Raw genomic sequence first — 14,014 nt, 5'->3', positions numbered from 1 at the left:
AGAATAAGGAATCCATTTAAAAAGAGCGCAGATAGTTAATAAAATTGAAAATGCTCCTACTAAAAGGAAAACAAGGTAAAGTCCGACAGCACATGGGAACTGAATTTGCTGGAGAACACAAAATGACAGTGTCCTGGTTTCAGCTGGGATAGAGTTGATTGTCTTCCTAGTGGCTGGTACAGTGCTATGTTTTGAGTTCAGTATGAGAAGAATGTTGATAACACTGATGTTTTCAGTTGTTGCTAAGTAGTGTTTAGTCTAATGTCAAGGATTTTTCAGCTTCTCATGCCCAGCCAGCAAGAAAGCTGGAGGGGCACAAGAAGTTGGCACAGGACACAGCCAGGGCACCTGACCCAAACTGGCCAACGGGGTATTCCATACCATGGGACGTCCCATCTAGTATAGGAACTGGGGAGTGGGGGCGGGCGGAATTTCCGCTCGGGGACTAACTGGGTGTCAGTCGGCGGGTGGTGAGCAATTGCGCTGTGCATCATTTGTACATTCCAATCCTTTTTTAATTACTGTTGTCATTTTATTAGTGTTAACATTATCATTATTAGTTTCCTCTTTTCTGTTCTATTAAACTGTTCTTATCTCAATCCACGAGTTTTATTTCTTTTCCCGATTTTCTCCCCCATCCCGCTGGGTGGGGAGTGAGTGAGCGAGCAGCTGCGTGGTGCTTAGTTGCTGCCTGGGGTTAAACCACGACAGACAGTTATACCAGTTTTAACAAAGGAATGTGCAGAGAAAGAAAGCGTACTCATGGGAGTTTTTACTTGCTAATTCTTACAGGTAGAATTTATATTTCTGAACAGGTGCTTTCTTAATTACACAGAATGCTGGATATGTTCAAATGACCTACTCCAGAACATGATTATTTCTGCCTTCTCCCTAAAGCAGTGTTTATAAGCAGTTACCTCTCTATGCCATTGGACATAATATTGAACAGGTTACTCAACATTAAGTTGTCTTCTGTTCAATAGTTAAGTAATCCAAAACTAGGAGGGTGGTCTTGGCTAGCAAAGCTAGTCATATGAACAAGCAGAGAGACTGATTCTGCCCAAAATATTAATGCTACAAGTGGCAAGGAATGAGGGATATGTGCAGAATCAGACCCTCCAGGAAAACCATTCACTTATATGGGCAAATATTTGCCATCTCTCTTCATTAGACCATGGAATCTGTTATCCCTAGGGCCAGGGAAACAAGTTTATAGCCTTTTGTTTCCTTATTTGAGCATATTCCTTTGACTGTGCTATGTTTCATTCAAGAGAAAACAGCTTTGCATTTCCAGTTCTCTAATGTTCAGTCAGTTACAAAGCAGCAACACATTCTTCAAAGAACTTAATTCATTTGCAGAAGTACCAATTTGTATTTAGTTTAGAGTGTGAGTGAGTGCATCAGGAGAGAGACCATATTTACTCTTATTTGCTATTTTTTAATCCACCTCCAGATGTATGTGTTGTTCAAAACTTATTAAAACTGAACTATTTATTAGAGGTAGAATCTAATTGGCAATTATCTTTACTAAAGACAGAGAAAGGAAGTATTTAGGGAAGAAAATAATCTGATAGTAATCAGACCTGAACTGGTTCTCTTACCTGCCCTTAAGGCTTCCTACATCCTAGAAAAGAGTTCAGCACTAAATCTGGAAGAAATGAGGTGTTGGATTTCATTAATTCTTTAAAGTTTTTCAAACAATACCATTATTGGAGAGAAATCTGATGGATGTCCTGGAACTTATCAGAAGGGTACGTGGCAATATACATAGTAACAAAGCTTATTGTCCAAATGATTTTTTCATAGTTAGTTTTACATTGGAACCCCATTCTTTGAAATTATATTGTATAACTATACTAGAACAGCTTATATGTGTATTAAAAGAATCAAGTAAAACATTTCCCTCTGTGCTATGATACATGGAAGGAATGGATCAATAAAATCTTAAAAGTAATAAATGTTTCAAAGACTGAGCAACCCTAGACTGAACTGGAAGTAGTAGTAGATATTTTCAGTTTATATTCTGCATACAAATAAAGGAGACCCTAATTCTTACACTTAGATTTTGACCTGATTCACTGTGAGGACCAGGTTAATAATTAGATAAACACTGGATGAAAATTATATGCTGCATTGTTGCTTTTTAAAGATAAGGTGTAAAATCACTGAAGCTAATTTTTTTTTTTTTTCCCAGTTGTCTTACAAATGAGTACTTGAGATGTGTTCTGGAAAGTTTGTTATGTTGCTTGGTGCTTCTTGTTACATTGCATCTTTTCCACAGGCCATAGTAGAAGCCACATCAGCAGAGTCATACAGCTATTCTGTTTAACCCCAAATCTCCTCAGGATAGAGCATCTATAAGCTTGCTCCATCTCAGCATTGTTAATATCCTTATATGACAGTTTCCCTTCTGTCAGACTTAAGTCTTTGGATTTAGACTTCTGAAAAGCCCATAAATATTTCTTGAAGATACCAGCCAACACACGGTCTTTGGCCTTTCCGAATGTTCTAAGAATGTTGTTGAATGGCTATATTTGTCTGTTAGTTATGATCTGAGCATCATGGAGTTTTCTGACTATATTATTTTGGATCATACTTTCAACTCATTCAGTGATGCAGGTTAAAAGACAATTTATTTAAAATTAAGTCACCATGTGCTCTAAATATCAGAAGGAAGACCACATGTTTACTAAATGAGTTCATGTAGGAATTTCAGAGTATTTTTATATCAAAGCTTCTAAAATAAAAATGAGAGAATCAGAACTTCATATTTAACTTAATAAAATATACTACTTTTACCCATAAAGAATATAATGGTTGAAACAGTTTTAAATTTCTCCAGTGCAGGGTAAATCCAGCAAAGGTGTAATATCTTTCAGCTTGAACTAATGCGATAAGTATTTTTCTCTTGGGACAGAGTATTAAGAAATAAGCCTGAAAACAATAAAGAATAAGGCAGTAATTGAGGCATTGTAGACTAATATTAGAAAACAATACGTCAGTGTTGATGATAATTGAAAACATGTACTCATATATATGTCAATGGATCCTGGAACCGAGTTGCTGGGATGCTAATTAGTTTCATGGTTGCTTGGTGGACTGGTGTCAAAGAAATACAGAAACCAGAAAATGTGAAGGGAGGAATGTGTAGAAGTCTTATAATCAAAAATGGATATTCACTTGCATTAATAAACAAAGAAGAAACCTTTCTCATCTTTAAAGATAAACTATTGGTTCTCAGTCCTCCTGGAGGTTTTAAAAGACTTTCAATGCCTTTATATTCCTTTACAAACAGTAAAGGTTGAAGTATAGCAATGCGTATGCAGAAGTGCTAGCAGGGTTGTCTGGTCAGAACACTTCTGGATTTGGGAGTGCCCTTGGTGTGATTGGGGTATCAGAGGTTTAGGAGCAAGCAGCAGTAGGAGCACCGAAATCCTCACCAGAAGTGCTTGCACAGATGTCTATAGCCATGGCTCTGGCTGGCACAATGGGTATGTACAATTATACAGTATATGTGCTCAATTCACAGCATCCTTATTAAGTGTTATTAATTAATTTACTATTCTTGGAGAGGATAGGAATATATATTATGAAAGTATATGAATTCCTAAAGGTGGCACTCTTAACTAAGGGGGGAGTATAAGTTGGGGTGAAAGATCTTAATTGCTGATAAAAAGTTTAAGTTTTGTCAAAGCCAAATGTTGTTCTGAAATGAAAAATTGATGTTGCAAAAAGCACTGAAATCATTACTTGTTTTTGAACTTCCCATTTATTTTCTCAACTGAAACAATATTCTTATTATGAATCTACCAACTGCCTCAGTTGATATGAATTAGAATTTATTAATTTGCAGGAAAAGAAATATTTGAAAAATTTAATTTAGTTTTAATGCTGATTCTCTAAGGAAGATTTTGTATCTGATACTATGGAGGCCAATAGAAATTCTCAAAGGCTGAGGTTGAAACTTGGTGAAAGAAGAGGGGAAGGTACTACTACTTTGCCAGTTTGTCACTTAAATTCTGGCAGTCTTCTAATGCATCCAGAGTCGTTTTGCCTGCCTTGATTTTCTGTAGGCAAAATGTGTTTGGAAACTCTGGCGAGTGCATCCACACAACTCTCTCCCGTACATAAGAACCAGTGGCTTCAAAAGAGCTGTTCTGGCTCTGTTTCTTACAAGCTGTCATCCCAAAATGTTCTAGCAATGTATTTTTGGAAAATACTTAAATTAGGTTAAAATTTCCTATAACTATTATATTTCTCTTTCATTGTACAAAAAGGAAAACAACATTAAAAAGTAAACACCCCTTTCTTGCTCAATTGGTCTGTTTATGCTTTGAGTATGAAACACAATATAATATTTTATTTTGGATCTAAATAATTTAATTTTGCAGGTCTTACCATTGCAAAATGAATTGAAATCTCTGACCTTTCTCAGCTTGTAGCTGCATTTCATAGTCTAGTTGGTTTGGCAGCAGCAGCTCTTGCATGTATTGCCGAGTATGTGATTGAATATCCATACCTTGATGTTCACGCTTCTGCCAAGGTTCTCAAAATTGTGGCATATCTGGGCACTATATTGGGGTGTAGCTTTGCAGTGCTGTTTTAGTGACTTATGCAAAACTGCTGGGTACTCTTTATTTTAGCCTGTGATATGAAATTTAGGATGAAGTTCACTACAGCCCCCCCCCCCCCCCCCCCCGCCTTTTTTTCCCCTCAAAATACAGTTGAATCCTAGGAGGACTTGGGGGCTAATTCTTTTAGCTCCTTTGTGAGGGGAAGGATGTAGCTTTATACAACTTAGCTTAACAAATTTGGTAGGACTGGAACACAAGGAGGAGGAGGTTAGTAACTTTGGCTTTAGTGTTGATTAGGAGAGATGTTGATGTTGGTCTCAAGGATTTCTTTTGCTGGATTTGCTAGAGCATTTGTTTAACTAGGAGTCTAACTTAGATTCTATAGAGCATTACTCCTGAGATTCTGATGTGAACAGCTAGTGGCTAGAGGAATTGTAGTAAGAGATCTTTTAGGTCCCTATGTATCAATTATTTCCTACTGCGATGATATACAGCTATGGAAGCTTTGTACTCTGAATAATTACTGTGTCCTATTTGCTACTACAAAGCAATCATATATCAAACTGCTTTTGTTTTCCCATAATTAAAAAGGCTGAAATAGGAGGAGTCACAGATTATGACAGGGGCTGGAGCACTTCAATTTCTGAGAATTCCTTCCAAAAAATTCCTAAGTTTTTGTCTTGTATCTGCAATAGGTGGCTCTTTCTTCCAGCTAAACTGATTTCCAAGGAGACCAGTGTCTTTGGAGGTTTTGTTCTGTATCTGTAGCCTGTCTTAATTTCCAGTGCTTTAGCATTAAAAATATTTTAGTGCTAAAGTCACTATAGCATTAGAGTAGCCATGCTTGCTTCCAGGTTTGCTGAACTCAGCACCATTTGTACTTGGGCACCAGTAGTTGAATGCTGGCTTGCTTACAGCATCCATGGCTAGGATGATAATGTTTACATCGGATCCAAGCTACACCCCTGGATTAGTGTGAAGTCCTGGTGTTACAGGACTCTCCTCAATTATGGTAATGGTATCAAGAGAGCAATTCTTGAACCACTTCATTGCAAATAAATGTAAGGTTTTTGCACACACATCCAGGACTTGCTGAATGCTAGCCACAATGCAGTCTTGCATGTTAGCTGAAAAATTTGGCATAAATTATGAGGAATCAACAAAGCACTCTGCAGAATGTTTATCTAGCCCTATAGAAATTCCGTAACAAGTCTGCAAGACCCTGCAGGATCACACAAACCACACTGCAGAGATCCAAAACTTTTTAGCCAGCAGCAGTGGTGTAAAATAAGCTGTGGATGTTTATCTAGTCAGATATATATGTAATCCTAGCCATTGCTGTAACTGTGGACTAGTTTTGGAAAGAAATAAGAGTAAGGGTCTTTTCCTGCAAAATAACAAATTATTTCAGCTCCTATTATGCCTGTATAATCTTGCAGCAAAAATTCTAAAGGCGTATCTGCTTACATGACCAAACCAAATAATGATCATAGGTAACAATGTTCTGCTAACTGGGTGCTTGAATGAGCTTTTATTTGCTTTTGTTTAACTTATTAAATATTTTAGGAATTATATAATTTCTTGAAATATTAATTTAATTTTTCTTTTCCTTATGTGCTGTTTACTAAATTGCAGGGACTGACACTGACAGCTGTAGGTGGAGCAGATATGCCTGTTACTAACATACCAGTTACTCTGACTGAGCCTTGTGTGCAGAAGGATTTCTCCTTGACAAGAGCCTTGACAATTGTGGGTGCCTTGATTTGGTTCCTCTGGATGGAGCTATCCTGTCACATGTTGTGTGTGTGGTAAGGAAATACCACTAGTTTGTCCCCTTTTCTGTGTGACATAACAGTAGGGCATCTACTTTAGAAACTTTTAGCAGTAAGATGTTGCGGGAGATTGGATGACTGGACTGGCTCCCTGACAGAATTTTGCTCATAATGGTAGTAAATAATGAAAAGTTATGACAACTGGATAGATGTCACCTTAAATGTCAAGGATAGTAACGAAATCGGAATATGTCTGGGTTGCACAATGTGGAGCTGTACAGAGATATCCAGCCAGTTGCAAGCAGTATACATGTGCTAGGAGAGCCCTTCCTCACTTTTACCCTTCTTTTTAGTAGCTCCTTTACCCATAGCTCAAGCACTTCCATGTGGCACTTCACTGAAGAGTGTAACATGCTAACACTTCAATGCTGGCTGGTCACAGGCATGATGGACTGGGCATTGACTGGCACTCACGTGTCAGCATGGGGATTAAACTACTGGCCTTCAGAGAGCTGATTCCTTCAGATCAGAGTGGTGGTCTTGTACCATAAGAGAACTTGCATAGCTTTGCCTGAATTCTAGTGGTTCTGTATCTTAACAGTTCCTAGTACACTAAACCTGGCCATTGAACTTTAAAAACAATTAGGAAAAGCAATAACAGCAATGTGATTTACTCTTAAAACCAACAATGTAAGTTAACATTTTATGAAATGCTGAATGGCCTTCACTGAAGGATCTCACCCAGCAACTGACTTTAAGGAAATGGGAAATGTGCTGTTTCATAACGAGCAAGATGGGAGATGTTATTTAAACAAAGAACATCTTTGTTTTGCTAGGAAAAAATGTTAAGGTAGTTCAGGGAAGAGAAGAAAAAATGTTTAAAAATGGCTGGAAAACAAGGTTTTCTCAAAGGCGTATCTGAAAATCTGTTTGAAATGTGTGATTTTTATGCCAAGTGGGATGCTGAAGCTTTCAAAAAAAAAAAAAATGCAATGCAATACTGAACTGTTGAACCATTGCCATATCAGCTTCACAGCTTGTTAAAGTAAACTTTAATGAGCTGAAGAATAATGCAGTCTGCCTTCCCAAACAAACTACATGGGAATTTACAGCAAATGAACTATTTATTTTGGGATTCTTTTAATGGACTTGGAACTGTTGTTTTGACCGATATGCTCATTTAATATGTTCATATTTAGGCCATGATCAGACCTTTGCCAAATGTCATTTTTGGGTGGATATGGCACAGCATCTACAGCAGGAAGGAAACCTATGGAAATTGTTGGAACTTGCACTGAAGGTGGATTAGACCAAGCTATTGAAATGATAAAGGAGTTTAAGTCTATCATTACCCCAGGTGAGAGTTCAGATATTTGTTGTTCAATTACTCAATAGTAGGCTTTTCAAGCTACCTTGAGTCTTGCATAACATTCTGCGTATTTCACTCTTCACTGTCACTTGAATCATGTCAAACTTTTGTTTCTGTTTCTTCTGAATCTATCCAATTCATGCTTATTACCCAAATATTAAAATTGTTAAATACCTCTTCTCTCCTTATATGTCACCTGTCTCACTGATGTTAGCAGTCATTCCTGCCTGGGCTTTGCCCATAAATGCAGATCTCTACAATCATTAGTCAACTTCATGCCAAATCATCTCTGTTCCAATGTATATGCTATGCTTCCTCAGAAGCTGGAGCGTCCTGAGCTTTCCAAGAGAGTACCATTTTACTTCACTTTGAAATCTGTTCTGAAAGCCAAAGCCTGCCGAGTCATTTACTTGCAGACTACCTGAGTGCACACTATTAAAGCATTGCCCACCTTCACCTTGACAAGTCTACTCTTCTGTCTTTGATGCTAGCTTTTATCCTTGTTTTTAAGTGTTTCAGGGCACAGATTTTGCTTTCTTGTCTTTTGCAGATTAGTGCTAAGTATTAACTGTTATTTTAGTGATGTACAAATATGCAAGAGACTTGAAAATTTGCACTATAGACATTAAAAATACAATATAAGCTAAGAAGAAGGTTATAACAAATGTTTGGTCACAAAATACAAGGCTGTATTACTCCTTTTCTATGTTTGCAGTGAAACCTTTTGTTCAGGTGTATTAAAAAGGTACGTTTTTGGGACTCGGTGCCTGCTTGTCACCAGTAAACCCATTTAATAGTGTCCTGGATGTATGTGACATTAGTGAAAGCTGAATGCTTCCTGATGTATTGAATTACAACCATAATTAATGTTATAGTTCTAATGGAAGATGTTGGTTAACCAGAAGTATCACACTTGATAATATATCTTGGCAGTACTACAGTCCTCATCCTTTTGTAATGGTACAGCACAGGCCAAAAGGGTTCACCAAGGTCCTAGACCTAAGACTACACTAATCTTAATTTCATCACGTTTATGCCACTTGTCATATCCTGGAATTTTGAGGCTTTACTGTTGATGTATATTTCAGCTATGATGTAAGTCAGAGCTGCTCTTTATGATTAGACCTTAATGAACAATGCCTCACTTAATATCTGTGAACTCTGCTGGGAGTTTTTCTCATCTTAAAAAAATAATGAAGGCCTCTAGCATAGAGCTGGGGACAGTGGAAATACAAAGCATTTGGGCACAATCCTTAAATGGATTTTTTTTTTTAACCTTTGAATGGTACTGGATTATAGCAAAGAAAAATGAGGTAAGTCACTGAAGTTACTTCACTGGGCCTCCCTCTTCATGTTAATTCTAATAAAATCCCTTGCTCTTCCTAAAAATGGGTAACCCAGCACTGCCAAGATTTATGCAGGGTAATCAGCTATTCCGTCTGAGATTTCTCTGAGAATAGCAAGCTTTGGCCAACATTCATTTTCAATTTGCAACAATAACAAAAAAGTTTGTGTCATGATATTTTAGGAGAGTTTCATTTCTGCAGGATAACTATACATGGAAAATATTAACGGAGATCAGGAAACATTCAGTTTTCACACATCCTATCTACAGGACAGCACAGCCACTGAACTGAAATGTGCTAGCTAATCATTCTTTCATTATAACAAATTGCAAAAAGTTATAGTATTTTATGAACGCATGTGAACAAAAGACTATGGTTCCAAATATCTTAGAGAAGATCCTTAAATAAAATAGGTTTTATGCACTGGATTGCCTGAAGCTATTGAGCACTTGCTACATAGCTGGTTGATCTGTTTTGTACCTCTGTTGAAACCTGAGGTAAGGCCTAGGTCGTCTCCCCCACTAAGTTACAAGTGTTAGAAGCACTATATATACCTACAGTTGTAATTAAGCAGACTTCTCTAGCTGACCCAAGAATACAGTTGGCTTCTTTCAGATGCAGCTGCATGCAGTCCTTAGCCAAATGGATGGGTCATCATGATGAGGGGCCTCTGAAAGGAGAGGGATATGGAAAAAAAGAAAGAGAACTGCCAAAGTGCCTCCCCCAGCAAAGCAGGCTGCTGTAGAGGGTAATGTTAAGTCCTGTTGTTTTTGTATAGTCACATTAAAAAATCCAACAGAAAACACTCAAAGTCCTAGAAATTTGTTATTAGTCAAGATGTTTATATACTCTTCCCCTGAAGGTTAAAGAAATTATTTTTAAAAGGGTCAGAGGCTTTATTTGCAATAAAATAGTGAATTCCAAATAGAATGCTGCAGTGTTAAAAACACACACACACAAAAAAATCAATGTTCAGGGTGTTAATGATTTGTGGTTTTAATTTTCACTCACTTAATTGTCTCTTTTGGATTTTTTTTTCTGTATAAGTCCTAAGTTTGTGAGGATGGCAAATCTTTCCTAATATATTCCACATTGCCTAAGTGAGGAAGGCCGTAACAGCTGTGATCATTTCTCTGGAGATGCATATGATCTGTAGCATCAGAAAAAAAAGGCAAAAATGGCTCTATACTGCATCTAGGCCTTCTCCCCTCCTTCTGAGGCTGCCAACTATTAAACCAGAGACTACGTAGGCCACTGACAGGTGGGGACCTGCTAATTTCAACAGCACCTTTTCAGATCTTTGTATCACCTTGCACTGGCCATATTTCTTTCAAATAACAGTTCTTCACTGCTTTATCTGTTTTAGAGCTGCTTTGCTTCACTGGACCCAGCTTAATGGATGGGAGTCAAACTATATGATTTTGTTCCAAGCAAATATGCAGGTAATAGCTCATAAAGGAAGGTTTATGAGCTAAATTTAGTACCATGGGATCTTGAATTTACCGTCTCTGAGAAGACTCCATGTCAAATGTTTTCAGCTGACAATCCTAAAAAGTTTCTGACTCACTGTCCATCCTATAAACTCAGTCTGGAAAGGCAAGATGATGTATCTACTTTTCATAAATGTCTGAAATAAGTGTAGCTTCACTGCTGTAAATGAGGCTAATCTGCTTGCATTGTTTTATCTGGTGTTCTAAGTTTGTCGATGTTATATTTGCATGCATTTTAGGAACTTTGCATGGAAAACAGACATTTCTGTGTCAGACTGCTTTTATTCCCCCCTTTACTCGAAGTAGACCTACTGCTGTCTTACACTTGGAGGCTGTTCTCCATGTAACAGTACACTAAATTCCTTTGGCTCATGCATCTCAGTCACTTGGAGTGCTCTTGCAGAAGATGATAGAAAAATGGCACAGCTGGAACATCCTTGCCCTCTCTGGTTTCCAGGCTTCTGGGAGGCATAGCCAGCCCTGTGGTTAGAAAGGGAAAAAAAAAAAAACAGGAAGGAATTGGTAGGCACACGGGTAAGTGTTTGGCAGAGGATCACTGCTGCTTTTGTAGATGTCATGTTTCACAAACCCATTAAAGAGTTACTTGAAGGATTCCAATGAGCATGAGGATAAGGGTGATCTAGTTGATACTGCTGGCGCTACAGCTCTAAACTAAGCCCCATTTCTTTATCAGCAGAATTATTCTAGAAACACACCGTTCATGAGCACTGTGGCTAGAGGTTTTAGGAATTATTAGCAATTTTTAGAGCTGTGTTCTACCATCTTAACCCAAGCTGTGGAATCTCTTGGACTACTAAAATGTTAATTCCTGGACCTACAATGGATTGTGTGTAAATGGAGTGCTTCTTGAATGCAGAACCATGGAGCTGAGGAACTGAACAGAATAGAGATTGTAGATTTAGACCGTGAGTAGTGTTGAAATAAACCACATGCTATAATATAATGGATGTCATCCTCAGATTCCACATATGCGCTCTATTTAGCGACCTCACAAGGGCCTTGCATAAGACTGCCTCTTAAATCTTAGGAGTATTTATTTTCATGATATCTTACCCAGAGAATGCACAAAATTTTTTTAATAGTTTTCATTAGCACATGTAACTGCCAAGATTCGATTCTAGGTTTGAACACCAACAGATGGACCTAATTTTTTCATTCAGATGAAACAACAAACTGTCGTCATTTATTGTATGCTTGATTAATGTGCTTTGGTGTTGTCTTGATAACTTGAAGCAGTGGCTTTTCCTTTCATATTAACACATTTTGTAATATATTTCCTTTTTGTCTCAGATACAGACTTGGCTCTGGTTATTGGTGCAAATGACACAGTAAACTCAACAGCACAGGAAGATCCCAATTCTATTATCACTAGCATGCCAATATTGGAACGCTGGAAAGCAAAAAAGGTACTAAAAACCAATGACAGAGTTCAGTACAGTGTTAGTTATGATATGTTAATTTCTCACCAGAATAGTGCTGACATATAGAGAGATAAGCAAGAAATGTCTTTTCTTAACTGATGCCTCACAAGATGAATATACACAGCCACATGTTTAACTGAAAATGGCCACTGCCTATACAGAGAGGGCAGAACTGTGCAGGGGCCTAGAAAAAGAAATCCTGGCTGCTTCCATAGGACCATCTGTATGTTGGAACAGCTACAGTATTGGACGTTACCTTGCTTGCTTGAATCTACTGTGTTAGTTTTCATGGACTTCAAAAGATTCAAGATTTTTGTTTCTTACCCCATTGTATTTTTTCAATACATTCTCCTTTTAAAATGAGCAAAATCAGTTAGGCTATGCCTACTTTACACATTATTCTGCATTTAAGAATTTATCAGCATAGTTTTGTTGGCAAATTCCCTGGCAGCTGCTTCAGGCATTGATTTTAAACCAGTTCCCCAGATAAAGTAAGCCATATTCAAGGAAAAGAGGAAGCTTTTGGCAATGTAAAGGTTTCTATGTTATATTTTTTTGCTAACGCAGTCATGATAGAAAAGAATGCAAGCATTTTTGTACTCTTAACTGACATAGGTATGCAGATTGAAGCCAATATTCTAAACAGACTTAGACATGTGTGAGGTTAAAAGAGGAAGTAGCGTAATCCAACTGCTTCAAGTAGACTGAGGTGCTTTACATGATGTTTCTGAAAATTGAAGCTGTATCAAGTTGCTTCCTTGTCTGCTGTAAATATGAAAAAAATTGATGCTGCAGCATTGATTCAGCCCAAAGGAAGCCTGTGAGCAGAGAAAGCTAGATAGAATGTTTCTGTTGCATAGACTAAACACTAGAAAATGCAGGTTCAGGTCAGCTGGAATTCATGCTGCATTTGGCAAACAATTTAGTCATGAAACTGAAGCCCCCAAAATAATTTTTGAAAGAAATAAAACATTTATGATCATTTGAAATACAGAACTTTTATTTAGCATTAGCAGCAACATTTGAAATTAAGTCTGTAGTTTCATCTTGAGCAAACTTTTTTACTGGAACCCGAAGTACTGTTCTTCTGTAGAAAAGACACTACGGATACTTTTTTTTAGACTTACAAAGAGTCTGATTCTATTCAATTCATTAGTATCTGTCTCCAAAGCAAATAGTTTCAGAAATTGTACTAAAGCAGACCTTTAGACTGTGAGGGTGGCATTCAAGTTTATAAACTTGAATATTATGGTTTATAAAAAAAAAAACCCAAAAATCAAGACTCACTGATTATATGAGACACTTCAAAATGGAGTGCATCCTAGGAATGTTTTTTATAATTCAATTTTTAATTGAGTAGAAGTAAGGTTTTCCATATGGAAACCAGCTAACTCATTGATGAAAGCCTCAAAAGTCCTAAAGTATGTTTAAAACCAGGACTTGTAGACATTAACAGATATAGACATTAATAAGACTAGAGATTATAGCCATCATGGTTGCTAGCATGTCTGTTGAAGATTATACTGAGACATAAAACGTCACAAAAAATGAAAAATCCGTGTTATTTACCTCACGGGCAACTTGTTTTATTAAAGTTACATGTTATTCCAGATCATAAGCACAAAATGTATTCGCACAGAGTGAAGGCCAGGTCTTATCTCTTTGGTAGGACAGAAGATATACTATAAAATTTACAGTTACATTAATAGGTTTACATGCTGTTGTTTGTAATAATAAAATTACATTGAAATAAGTACTAGTACGAACTGAGGAATTTATAAACTAATTGCATATTATTAATAAACAAACCAAAACATCAGAGAAACGCTAACTCTGGTTTGATTTTTTTGTTGTTGTTGTTGTTCTCCAGTAAGTAATCAAAAGACAGCAAAGAAAACATCATGTTGCATTATATATAACACGATTTTTCCATCAAGAGTCACATATGTGCATGTTCACTGTAGGTGTTCATGCATGCAATTATTTGATGAAAACGTATTTTCCTTCGTACCAGGGTGGGT

The 14,014-nt window shown here is 37.2% G+C and overlaps 1 pseudogene; it reads left to right on the top strand.

The window, feature by feature from the left end:
• LOC115341293 overlaps positions 1-14,014 on the top strand; it is a 178,313-nt pseudogene that overhangs the window by 14,172 nt on the left and 150,127 nt on the right.

The sequence above is a fragment of the Aquila chrysaetos genome, chromosome 5, assembly GCF_900496995.4.
Source record: "Aquila chrysaetos chrysaetos chromosome 5, bAquChr1.4, whole genome shotgun sequence".
Lineage (NCBI taxonomy): Eukaryota > Metazoa > Chordata > Aves > Accipitriformes > Accipitridae > Aquila > Aquila chrysaetos.
Note: the sequence above shows the minus strand (reverse complement) of the source record. Positions and strands in the feature narration are given on the sequence as shown.